This window comes from Chionomys nivalis, chromosome 7 (assembly GCF_950005125.1).
Source record: "Chionomys nivalis chromosome 7, mChiNiv1.1, whole genome shotgun sequence".
Classification (NCBI taxonomy): domain Eukaryota; kingdom Metazoa; phylum Chordata; class Mammalia; order Rodentia; family Cricetidae; genus Chionomys; species Chionomys nivalis.
In genome coordinates this window covers 55,837,107-55,851,013 of record NC_080092.1, presented here as the reverse complement: position 1 = coordinate 55,851,013, position 13,907 = coordinate 55,837,107, and the positions used below count along the sequence as shown (strand labels likewise).

At 40.6% G+C, this 13,907-nt stretch overlaps 1 protein-coding gene across 4 annotated transcripts in view; it reads right to left on the bottom strand.

Moving 5' to 3' along the window:
* Smg6 (SMG6 nonsense mediated mRNA decay factor) overlaps positions 1 to 13,907 on the bottom strand; it is a 231,748-nt gene that overhangs the window by 126,150 nt on the left and 91,691 nt on the right. The window lies entirely within an intron of this gene.

Below are 13,907 nucleotides of genomic sequence, written 5' to 3'. Positions count from 1 at the left end.
CAATTACTAGCATGCCCTGCACACAGCTTGATAACAACACAAGATCCCCTGTGTAACTCTTTTAAAATTTTAATTTATTATTTTTAATTAAAAAACATACCACTTATTACATGGATCTAAAATTTAAAAAAACCAATTTTGGGTCCTTTTTGAATACACAGTATGAGAAAGTTCCAACAAAGAAAGTGTATGTAAGCAGTCAATGCCAAAAGACACTTTCATTTCTAGACTGCTCAAGGGTTAAAGAATTGGAAAAAAAAAAATATTGCATAACTAACTCAATTACATTCTGTATTTTTGTTTGTTTGTTTTTGTTTTTCAAGACACAGGGCTTTGTGTGTGTGTGTGTAGCTTTGGAGCCTGGCACTCATTCTGTGGACCAGGTTGGTCTCAAAATCAAAAAGATCCGCCCGCCTCTGCCTCCCAAGTATTGGGATTAAAGGTGTGCCAGCACCACCACCCAGCTGTATCCTCTATTTTTAATTTTATTTTTAAAATTATTTTAATTCATTGATAATTTCATACATGTATATAATGGAGCTTGAGGAGGCAAGGACAGAGAAGACTCTCCATCCTCTCTTTTCCCCTCATTAGTCATTCTGAACCCCTAGTACTTTCCTAACAAGTACTTTTAATTAATATTGGTGAGTCACTTTAAAAAAAAAAAAAAAAAAAAAAAGAGGGTACCGGGCGGTGGTGGCACTCGGGAGGCAGAGGCAGGTGAATCCCTGTGAGTTCGAAGCCAGTCTGGTCTACAAGAGCTAGTTCCAGGACAGCTAGGACTATTACACAGGGAAACCCTGTCTCGGGGGTGGGGGGTGGGGGTGGGGGGTTGGGGGGAAGGGTGGAGTGGGGAGGTACATAATATCTAAATGCATTCATATATGAAATTACCAAAGAATAAATAATGTTTTTAAAAGACATGAAAGGGGCTGGAGTCTGGCTTTGGAATCAGAGCACCTAGATGAAGCTCACAGTTATTTTTAACTCTCAGGGGATCCAGTGCTCTCTCTGGCCTCCCTAGGCACTAGACATGAACATGATCTATGTATTTATATGCAAACAAAACATACATATAAAACAACAACAACAACAACAACAAAGTCGTTAAGGCAAAGTAAGTTTAAAAATAAGGTATTAAATTTTCTTTGCTTTAAAGTTTTTTTTTTTAATTGTTAATGAAAACTATGGTATTAAAACCTTATTCCATCAGCAGGAGCACAATCAACAACAGATTTAAAATTTATCTTCTTGAGCTGGACGGTGGTGGCGCACACGGATGGTGGTGGTACACACGTTTAATCCCAGATCTCAGGAGGCAGAGGCAGGGGGATCTCTGTGAGTTCGAGGCCAACCTGGTCTTAAAAGAGCTAGTTCCAGGACGGACTCCAAAGCTACAAAGAAACCCTGTCTTGAAAAACAAAAAATAAAACAACAACAACAAACCTCATCTCCTTGGATCACCAACTTTGGTTTTAGGCCTAGTTCCTCTATATTCCTCATCTTAAAATAGTACACATGAGACACAAAAGCACATTAACCTACTTTTGCTGAATGGATTACTTTTATAGAGAACAATGCTTATCACAAAATGTACTTGATCAGTGTTAGCTTCCCCCCCAGCTCCCCACCTCCAAAGCTAAAAGAGTAATTCTGGGTCCTAATACTAGCACCTTCATCTCTAACTCTTACATCCTGACTTTAACTCCCTTCTAGCTTTAGGTTACTGAAAGGAGTCACTCTGTTGATGGGCAGAACTAGTCTTTGATAGGGGCTACATAATACTCCCATCTACACAATCACAGCTATTCCTAAGTCTTTGCCACAGGAGGAAGGATGATAGGAGCATACAATGCCTAACCCAAATCACTTTCACAGTTCTAGATATGAGAAACCAGCTCCTGCTCAGAAGGGTTCAACATAATGAATAGCATACAGGGAGCAATCCTATTGTGGCTTTTCCACTATCCCTCCAGATGCCCAATGGTTCCAAATGTCATCCTCTAACTTTACAACTCAACTGTGGCAGGCAGTAAAGAAGTGGTAATAATCTATGACATTTAAGTGAATCACCAGGCAGTGGTAGCACACACCTTTAATCCCAGCACTTGGGAGACAGAGAAAGGTGGATCTACGAGTTTGAGGCCAGCCTGGTCTACAGAGCTAGTTCCAGGACAGACTCTAAAGTTACAGAGAAACCCTGTCTTGAAAAACCAAAGTAAGAAAAAAAGAAAAAAAAAATTATCACTCCCACACTCCTAGTTTTCTGCTAAGGAAAAACTCTTGTTTAAAAGAAAGGAAAACATACTTATGGGATAACTGTTAAAAAAAAAAAAAAAGGAAAACAAGTGAGATGGCTTAGTTGGTAAAGGGCACTTGCCACTAAGCCTTACAACTTGAGTTAGACTGCTGAAATCCACATAGTGGAAGGAGAGAAGTGATTCCGGAAAGTTGTTCTCTGGTTCTCACACTTGCATTATTATAGCATGTGCACCCACAGGCATGCACAATGTACAGGCGTACACACACACACAAGCACAATACAAGCACATGCACAAGTAAATGTATTAATTCTTTAAAAAGAGACAGAAAAGAAATAAGTATCTAAGAACCAAGAGAACAAAGTATATGAGCAAAGAAGAGGAAGACCTGTAACTCATCCCAAGAAAAGCTGCAATGTCTCCCTGCTCCCCCAGCCATAGGCAGCAGCACTGCCAATTCCATTTTATCTTAGTATGGATTCCTGCAAGCCACTGCCAGTAGCCTGCTTTTACTAAGCAACAAAGCCTAGATGAAGGAATGAAGCCAGGGCAGAGGAAGGTGGGAGAGGATGAGTAGAAGTCACAGTTTGATAGCTGAAACAGCTGATCAAATTAACATCTCATCAACTAGTCATCTTAGAAAGACGTCACCTACAAATTAAACGCTACAGGAATAGAGGAAGATGTCTTTGCTCCAAAAAACTGGCTATAGTAATTTATTCTCAAGAGAGATAAAATTGGCTAGTGGGAGATTATTTTCTCCAAGTTCATGTCTACTTTTATGATGAACAGAAATCTCAGACTGGATCATCTCTCAAGAGTTCAGGGTGGGAGCTATGGGCAGAACAGGAAGAAAGAATTGCTTAAAAGCAATGGTTATCTGTGGCCTCTGAAGAGTCTGCTGCAGGAAGGTATCAACAGGAACCTCTGGTGCAGAAATGGAGAACAGTCTGAAGGCAGTTTTGCAGCTGCCTTGCATGGTTATGTCACTTTAACCTCTCTATCACCAAGCTCTCCTAGGCAAAGGCTCCAGAGCACACTGCCTACTTGCTGGGTGGTTCAACTGGTGAAGAGGTACAAACTAGGAAGGTAATACGCCCTGATTAAGCAGGTAGATGTATCTCAAGTTATCCAAGAATGTCTGAGTCTTGGTCAGCCCTAGACTGGCCTTGCTATCTGACAATACTTAACAGAAGGCCTGTTCTCCATGGCTTAGTGATATGACAAGCACATATTAAGCATCTATGATGTACTAGATTCCACAGAGAACATAGCTACAAATAATTGTGGGTTTTTTTTTTTTTTGTAACTAAAGGATGCCTCAGTAGGCTGAGTAAAATTATCATTTAATCATGTAACCATAACACCCATGGACCCAAAACATTTTAAGTGAAAATGTACTGTGTGTGTAGTATGTTCAGGATGTTCTTGTATCATACAGATACCATTCCCTGAGAATACTCATCCGTATGACAGTGGGTAGGAAAATAGCATCTAGAGTCTAGAGTCCACCTCCTTTATGACTAGGAAACTGGGCCTCATCTGGTGAACATCCATATATATCCCTGAAGCTGGGCTGGGTAGGCCACAAAGTGATGTGGGTGGGGAGGAAAAGGCATTGTTTGTCTTGATATTTGTCTGGTTCCTCTGGCTTTGTGTCAGGTAGCAGAGGTTGACATGAGCTGAGGAACTCATTAACATTGTGAAATAGCCTTTCCCCTTCTTTCCAAAAGCAGGTTTTCTTAAGGATTTAGGGGATGGTTTTGGCTAAGGATATCAGACGGAAATATTTCTTACCAAGAAAGTCTGCTGAGGTCTAAAGTTGGTTTTGCCCCTTCCTACAAGTGGGCAAGTGACCATACTTCCCAGTGCTCCTATGGCCAAATAAATACCTGCTCAGGCAGAAATGTTCTTCTTGCTCCTATGTAACAGGGAGACTTTCTCATTTTTCTGAGAATTTATTCATGGAAAACATAAACCAACTGTCGTCAAAGTTGTATGAAATCAGGAAATGGAGCGGCCGGGAGAAGGCTGCCATGTGGCCGGATGTTATGTATTTCTAATTAGTGCTATACATCTTTCAACAGCAAGTGTCCTTCTGCTGGAAACACAACACACTACCCTTGTTATTGTAACTGTCAGAGAAGTGCTTAAACAGATAATCTCCAGGAAAAGTGATAAACACGTCCCCTCTCCCACCAGTGTGTGTGTGTGCAATGGTGCTGCCAAAGCATAGCTGTGCCTGATGGCTCCAGGATGGCAAAGCATCCTCTTGCAGGAAATGGGAGTGAGGCAGGAGTGGTGGAGAGGGGATAGGAGGGAAACAGAGTAAAGGCAGGCCCACCTGCTTGGACCTATAAGCCTAGCCAAGAGACAGTGACTCAGAATCACTGCTTTTGATCAACTCCTAAAGATAGGGTACTAAGTCTGTATAAGACAAAGATTTGGAGAAAACCCTAGTAGTGGGATGGGGTTTGGCTGGTCATAGAAAAAAACTTGCCAGCAATGAAACCAGCAGAACTCTCTTAGTACACAGCCAGCTTCCTGGGAAGAGGATAGGAACAGTATTGAGAGACTGACTCAGCGTGAGTGATACATAAGTCCACTACCCTGACAGCAGTTGGGAAGGAGTCAGAGGGCACTGGATTCACCAGTGATTCTATCACAGACAAGCAACTACCTTTTTGCCTTACTAATAACTTAAAAACAAACAAACAAAAGAAAAAAAAAACCAGTCGGCCACTTCGCTGATTCCCTTTCCCCCACCTACTCTCAGAGGAAATGAATTGCCAGACAACTCCAAAGTAGCCCCACCTGGAGGCAATCTGTTGGCTCTTTTGTATCTTTAAGACATCAAGCTGCTTCTCTCATGATCTCATGAGTCAGTCACTCAGTCACCAATTAGATACAGGGCTGGCATAGTTCCTGTGCAATCCACCCAAACCTCCCTGTCTACAGGAAGTGGGCAGAGAGAGTACCCCTTTCTTGTTGCTCGAGCCACAGAGTTTCCTGAGGCAACTGCTGGCTAAAGAGGAGGTAGGAGAAGGCAGTAAGATCTCAGATCATAAGGAGCAATGTTCTTGCCCTTGGGGCATTTTATTCCCTGAAGTATGGAATGAATGTGTCAGAAGAATGGATCACTGACAGATCCAAGCAACATACTCATGCACAATGGTGGAAGAGTTAGATGAACTGAGTCTAAGGCAAGTTATGACATACCCTAAACGGTTCAGTCAAGAGATAAGACAGAGGGACATGGAAAATAATGTTTCTTCCTGATGAGCCTTCACTGACATACCTGATGCTTCTATTGGAGCTAAGACTGTAAAACTGTCTTCTTTTTTTTTTCTTCAGGGGGGAAGTTTTTCTTTTTTATGTTTATTCATACACTGTTCTGCCTGCATGCCAGAAGAGAGCACCAGATCTCATTAAGGATGGCTGTGAGTCATCATGTGGTTGCTGGGAATTGAACTCAGGACCTTTGGAAGAGCAGCCAGTGCTCTTATTAATCTCTGAGCCATCTCTTCAGCCCCTGAAAAGTTTATTTTATTTTATTTTATTTTTTTGAGACAGGGTTTCTCTGTAGCTTTAGAGCCTGTCCTGGAACTAGCTCTTGTAGACTAGGCTGGCCTCGAACTCACAGAGATCCGCCTGCCTCTGCCTCCCGATTGCTGGGATTAAAGACGTGCACCACCACCGCCCAGCTCCCTGAAAAGTTCTTTTCAAAGTGGTATTTATAGGGGAAAGACAATCTAAACTTCCTACTAAAATGACTACTCCCATTTTGAAAAAAAATTTATCTAGGTGTGCAATTGTAGAGGATAGAAATTTAAATAGAAGCCAGGAGGTGGTGGAGCACACCTTTAATCCCAGCATTCAGGAGACAGAGGCAGGTTGATCTCTGAGTTTGATGCCAGCCTGGTCTACAAAGTGACAGTTAACGTTGTCTTCCAGGATAGTTAGGGCTGTTGCACCCTGTCTCAAACCCCCAGACCCCCTCCCCTACAAAAAGAAGAAAAGAAAAAAAGAAAGAAAAGAAAGAAATAGGATTCTGCCCATGGGAAGGTGATAATCTAATAATAAAGACAAGTCATGCCTTTTGTCCCTGTAAAGAAAGGAAAGTAATTTCATCTAGTATATATTAATGGTTTCATGGAAGAGACTATTTCTCGGTTGGGCTATAAGATAGTAGCATTAAAAGAAATGGTTGATGCAAGGATTGTGTACATTATACAAGGGATAATGTGGACTTGACCTGAACAGACAGTAAAGGAGCACTACTCAAGATTCCTGAATGAAGTAATGTTGGATATTTTGTCAAGATTAATCTACTGAAGAGTTTAGTGGAGGAGTACTTGCCTAGTATAAATGAGGCCCTGAGCTCAATCGCAGACACAGTCATACACATACCATTAACCTAGTAAAAACACAATAGGTTAGGCAGCTAAAAAGGAGTAATGGTGGCAGTTAGAAAGCTAACAGAGAATGAATTCATTTGAATTAAGAGAAATTATGTAATTATGTGGGGAGGGCTCAGTAATTTAAGGTCAATTTAAGGTACATGGGCCAACCTAGGCTCCAAGAGACATTGTCTCAAAAACCACCAAGAAAGAAAATTTGTATAAAGAGCACTTCCTAACCATTCTTACTAACAAGCAAGTGACATTTGCAAGCATGGAAGGTGAGAGAAATGAAAACAAATGATGTTGGGAGGGGAAGGAAAAGGTGACTACTGCAACAGAGACCATCTCTGTGGCACCCTCCACCAGCTCCAGAAGCTGGAGGACTCAAGAAAGATAACCCCACAGGAGATGCAGAAAAGGGGTTGAGACCCAGGATTGAGGCACCTGGAGACAGGGAAGTGTATCATCTCAAGGAGTCCCCAGCTCCCCACCCCACCCCAACACACACTTGGTTCTGGGCCAAACCCTGTCTTTCTAGAACAAAGACACTTCAGGGGGTAAGAGTTGCTGGAGTAAGCCTGGGAAGTCTGAACTGGCTATCCCTGTGGAAGCTATTAGATAGTCAGCACTTCATTTGTTTCCAGTTCTAGGAGGAGTGCAGCTCTAGGCTGTGGGGTGAGAGGCTTGTCTCTGACGTAATCAGGAAGCAGCTGCAAAATTAAGGAATCCCTCATGACATCATAAAAAGGGTCGATGGTTTACTGGGGAAAGTATAAAAATTAATTATGTATCCCCACATGACTCATTTCTCTTAAATCTCTATATTGGCCCCTTTACCCTCACACATTCTCTATCAGCAACACCCAGAAGCTGCTCAATGAACGAAATACAAAAGGGCAAAAATCCAAGTCAGGTTTTCTTTGTTATCCTCAAATTCAGGGGTTTGCCTGCCTCTGCCTCCTCAGTGCTGGGATTAAAGAAAGGCATGTGCCACCACTGCCTGGTTCCGTATGTGGTTTTCAAAGGCTTGTGACTCAAGCTCCGCACTTGACCTGTGCCTCTCTCCTTACCTTTACACAAACCCAGAGCACTCCAACTACAGTTCTACATAAATAACCCTGAGATGATGACAATGTGGAAATTTTAAAAAATAACATTTATAATAACATTGAAATGTGTAGAATTTTATGCTGAGAATTACAAAGTGCTGATGAAAAGCAGTCAAAGAGGATCTTGATAACTGGAGGTATTTACATCATGTTGGGAAGACCCAACACTGCAGTTGTAAATTTTTCTGTAAACTGTACCTTTACTCCAACTGAGATTTTTTTAAAAAGTCTTCATGGTTTTAATACTATACTCAGGAGGCAGGGCAGGTAGATCTCTGGGAGTTCCAGTCAGCCTAGTTCTAGGCCAGTCAGGGTTACATAGTGAGATCCTGTCTCAAAAAACAAACAAAACCAAATGTAGCCGGTAGTGGTGGCGCACGCCGGTAGGATTTGCTGAAGGAGGCAGAGGCAGGAGGATCACGAGTTCGAGGCCAGCCTGGGCTACACATTTTGGCTGGGCGGTGGTGGCGCACGCCTTTAATCCCAGCACTCGGGAGGCAGAGGCAGGCGGATCTCTGTGAGTTCGAGACCACCCTGGTCTACAAGAGCTAGTTCCAGGAAAGGCTCCAAAACCACAGAGAAACCCTGTCTCGAAAAACCAAAAAAAAAAAAAAAAAAAAAAAAAAAAAAAAAAAATGTAGTGATACTTTGTGTTTTAAAAAATAAAGATTGTCTGAGTTCAGAGCTAAACTACTAGGGGCCAGGGAATGCTGGCACACACCTTTAATCCCAGAACTCTGTTCGCTCAAGGCCAGTCCTGGGCTAACAGGAGACTGAATCTGTCTAAAAGAGAAATAGAGTTCACACAAAGGTGATCCCAGCACATGGAATCCCATGCCTTTTATCCCAGCGCTAGGGAGGTGGAGTAAGATGGCTGGGCGGAGAGAGGCATATAAGGCAGAAGGAGACAGGAGCTCAGTGCAGTCTGGAGATGCAGTCAGAGGACGAGCATCAGCAGAGGTAAAGCTCTAGTGGTGGCTGCACTGCTTCTCTGAGCTCTCAGTTTTCATCCCCTAATATCTGATTCTGGGTTTTTATTAAGAACAATTAGAATCCACGCTACAAACAAACCTCATAAAAGATTTCTGTAGACAAAGATAAGCAGAAAAGCTTATTCTAAACTTTGTATGGAAAGGCAAAGAGCCTGAACAGCAAAAAGAGTTTCAGAAAAAAAACAAAACAAAGAGAAAAGACGCATGACTCCTGGTGCAGGCTCAAAAGAAAGAAGAGCATTCGTTCTTTCCCGTTTCTCCTCCATCTTTTTAAGGCATGTTTCTTTTTTTAGATTTACTTAATGGGTATGGGTGTTCTGCCGCTTGTATACCTGTGCACTGTGTTTACATCTACTGTTTGTGGAGGCCAGAAGAGGGTGTCAGATCCCCTGGCATTGGAGCTGAAGACAGTTGTGAGCTGCCATGTGGGTGTTGAGAACCGAGCTGGTGTTCCGAAGAGCAGACAGTGCTCTTAATGGAGGAGTCATTTACCAGCCTTTTTTTTTTTTTTTTTTGGTAAGAGTTTCTGACCTGGCTGGTCAGAAATTTACACAGATCCTAACTTCCAAGCACTAAGATTAACGGCGTGGGCCACCATGACTAGCAGAAAGTCTTTCAAAAAATGGTGCTGAACCAATTAAATATTCATATACCCCCCAAAGAGTCTTAATATAATTTTATACCTTATATAAAAATAACTCAAAACTTCCTTGAACTAGGTGAAAAACTTTAAGGTCCTGCTTCTGCCTCTGGACTGCTGTGATTAAAGGGGGATTTCTAAGACTTTAATGTTAAAGCCCTAGTCCAGAAGAGCTGGAACAGGCTGACAGACTTTTATATATAAAAATAAAACCTTGGGGTTGGAGAGATAGCTCAGTGGTTAAGAGTACTTGATGCTCTTGCAGGGGATGAAGGTTCGATTTACAGAACTAGATGATGTGCCAATCTCCTTTGTTTTCTTTGGGCACCATGCATGAATGTACTACACACACACACACACACACACACAAAACATTCAAGCAAAACATCCACATACATAAAAATAAAAAAAGAAAAGGAAGAGGAAGAACATGATAAATTACAACCACCACTATGGCCTGGAGGGATGGATGGCTCGGTGAGTAAGAGCACTGAGCTCTGTTCTTCTAGAAGACTCTGGTTCAGTTTCCAGTACCCACAAGGCAGCTCATAACCGTCTGTGACTGCAGCTGCAGGCGATTTGGTGCCTTTTTGTGCCATGAGATCATGCATGCATGTGGAGTTCATAAAGCTCACACAACTACACATACATATAAAAATAAAAGATAAATAATTTAAGAAATGAAAACCTGGGGTTGGGGAGATGGCTCAGCAGTTAAGAGCACTAGCTGCTCTTCCAGAAGTCCTGAATTCAATTCCCAGCAACCACATGGTGGCTCACAACTATCTGCAATGGGATTGGATGTCCTCTTCTGGTGTGCACGAAGATAAAGCACTCATGTACATAAAATACATAAATAAATCTTAAATAGAAATGAAAACCTTTGGCCCGACCAAAGACCCTGTGAAGAAAATCAAATGGCAAGTGATAGAGAATGATTAGTCATTTAGAAACTACATCATCTACTAAATACCTACCACTAGACTAGGAAGTACTGAGACTATATAAAGAACTTGCAAAACATAACAACAAAACAAACAGTACAATTGTAAAATGAACAAATATAGGAATGGAAAATAAACACATGAAAACATGTTCAATATTGGCCATTAGAGAAATGAAAACTAAAACCAATGAAATATTACATCTATCCAAATGGCTGAAATAATACAGCAATGCCAAATTGTTAGATGCTGAGAATCTAAAAAAAAAAAAAAAAAAGTCATACTGCTATTCTAAAAAATAGTTCAACAGTTTTGTCTAAAACAGTCCTGAGGGGCTGGAGAGATGGCTCAGAGGTTAAGAGCATTGCCTGCTCTTCCAAAGGTCCTGAGTTCAATTCCCAGCAACCACATGGTGGCTCACAACCATCTGTAATGAGATCTGGTGCCCTTTTCTGGCCTGTAGGCACACATGTAGACAGAATATTGTATACATAATAAATAAATATTTAAAAAATAAAAAATAAAACAGTCCTGATAACACTTAGCAATTCAATTCCTGTGTTTTATCTACAGAATAAAAACCTGTACACAAATGTTTATAATACTTTTTTTTATGACAGTCTAAACTAGGAATAACCCAAATGCTCTTCTACAGGTGAATAGTTCAAGAAATTGTGGAACATCCTTGCCATAAAATACACTCAGCAATAAAAAGGAATGAACAACTGATATATACAATATGATGGATAGACCTTCAGGAAATCACACTAGTAACTGAGCCATCTTGAAAAAGTTATACACTATAACTGGGTGTGGGGTGGCACACGCCTGTAATCCCAACACTTGGGAATTGAAGGCAGGAAGAATAAAAGTTCAGTGTCATACTCAGACACATAGCAAGTTCAAGACCAGCCTATGCTACTTAAGACCTTGCCTTTAAAAAAAATTAAGATGGTTATACCTTGTGTAATTCAATTTATACATTATTAAAATGATGTAATAATTGGTTTTAAGAGTTAGTGTTTTAGGGGCAGAAGTAAATGAGAACAATGAGGGAGACTTGCAGTAATACAACAGTTTTTCACATCAATTTTGGAGTAGTTATATGAAACTACAATTGTGCTAATAAACCACATAAAACCATGTACACATGCATCCACATGTACATGAACACACATAAATGAAAACAGTGCAAGCTGAATAAAGTTTGTAGATTATGTTATAACCTGATATGTAATCAAAATACACAGTCTGCCCTGGGAGAGTGGTGACTAGTGCATAGGATCTATTTGCTACTTAGTTTGTTGTTGTGGGACAAGGGTCTCACTATGTAGCGCTGGCCTCAAACTCACTATGTAGACTAGGTTAGCCTGAAACTCAGAGATGTGCCTGCCTCTGTCTCCTCAAAGCTGGTATTAAAAGTGTGCACCACCATACCACCATTGACGCTTGTATGTTTTCTCATTATTTTTTAAAGATTTATTTATTTATTTTGTATACAGTATTCTCAGTATTCTGTTTGCATGTATGCCTGCAGGCCAGAAAAGGACACCAGATCTTATTACAGATGGTTGTGAGCCACCATGTGGTTGCTGGGAATTGAACTCAGAACCTTTGGAAGAGCAGGCAGTGCTCTTAACCACTGAGCCACCTCTCCAGCCCCCTATTTTCTCATTTTTAAAATTTTATTTTATGTATATTGGTGTGCTGCCTGAATACACATCTGTAAACTACTAGCATGCATTACCCATAGAGGCCTGAAAAGGGAGTGGAATGGTTGTGAGACATACGGATGCTGGGAATTAAACCTAGGTCCTCTTGTGAGAACAGCCAATGTTTTTAACTGTTGAGCCATCTCTTCAGTCCTTGATTTGTGTTTTAGAGACAGGTTCTTGCTAGGTAGCCCTACGTGACTTCCAATTCACAGATAATGCCTGTCTCTATCCCTTAGTGCTAGGATTAAAGGCATGTATCACTACAACTACACTCAGTTCTCTATACATTTTAAAATAACTTCTGTCAATTTGTAGTTGTTTCTAACTAAGAAATTTAAAAAAGAAAATAAACATAAAAGGCAAACAAGCCCCCCAAAAGATCTGTTATAGAACATCACAGACTTTTCTATACTACACATAAAAAGGTTAACAGACACATTTAGAGGTCACGTTCCCAATAAGCAGTGGTTAGTAACCCTCTTCAGACGCTCTCTGGTTATTATTTTTGTGGTGTATGGCCTGGGATGAGATAATCTAGGTGTTCAGGCATTCTATCCTTACATGGCCCAAGCAAGACAATGTCAGGTGCAACTGAAAAGAGTAAGATAAAAGGAAAAGTTCACTGAAGACACAATTTCACCTGACACACACAGACTAAAACAAGAGAACTCTTTCAGCAACTATGATTCATCAGATCAGTAAAACACACGTCAAGAAGCACACGGCGAAGGTGATGAGAAAGTGAAGAAAGAGAACAAGAACAACCAACTGCAAAAGCCAAGTGAGCTGTTCAAACATGTCTTGCTCTTTAAAAATACGGAAGGGGTGAATCTTAAGCCAATGGCACATGTATTTTTCAAGGAAGGCAGTCAGGGGGAAAAGTTGCTTAAGACAGGAGTCAGCACTGTTTTCTTAATAAATGAGAACTGCTTGTATACTTTCAATGCTTCTTTGTATCATTAATCAGACAGGTACTAAGGTGTATTTTTTAACCATTAGTTCAGTTGCAATCCTCTGTTAAGAACAGCACTTAGCAATATATAACATTAAATGTAAAAACAAACAAAAAACAGCAGGTTTTCATCAAAATATAAAAAGCTTGCTTTTCATAAGAAAAATGAAAAGACAAAGAAAAATGTTCTCACTAGAAGCTCAACTTTAATCACAATGCTCAAGAGGCAGAGGTAAGCAGACATGTGAGTTCCAGTCCAGTTTGGTCGACATTTTGAGTTCCAGGCCAGCCAGAACTACATAATGATAGACTGTCTCCAATATATATATGTATGTATGTGTGTGTATATATATACATATATATGTAAAGTTATATATTATAAATAAATATGTATTTACTGGGAAATATGTATTTCCCAGTGTGTATACATGGAATCCAGGTTAATGTCAGATGTCTTTGCTCTATTGTTCACTCACTGAGCCTGGAGCTTGCAGTTTTGCCTACACTTGCTAGTCAGTGAGCCCCCTGGGATCTGCCTGTCTCTACTCTCCAGCACTAGAGTTACAGATAGATACCTGCCATTACAATTGGCTTTTACAAGGGTGCTAAAGGTTGAAACTCAGGTCCTCATACATTTTATTAAGTATTTTACCTTCAGGATCATCTCTCCAGCCCCTAGAACTCTTTTAGCTGAAATAATAAATGTAAATTTGATAAACATGACAAAATGCTCATCATTTTTTACAAGGAAAATGCAAAACAAAGGTTAAAATACAATTGCACAGCCATCAGGATGACTATAATATATAAAAATGGAGAGCAAGTGCTGGCCAGGATGTCAAACAACTGAAATTCTCTGTTTTTTTGTTTTTTTAAAGGTTTCCCTATGTA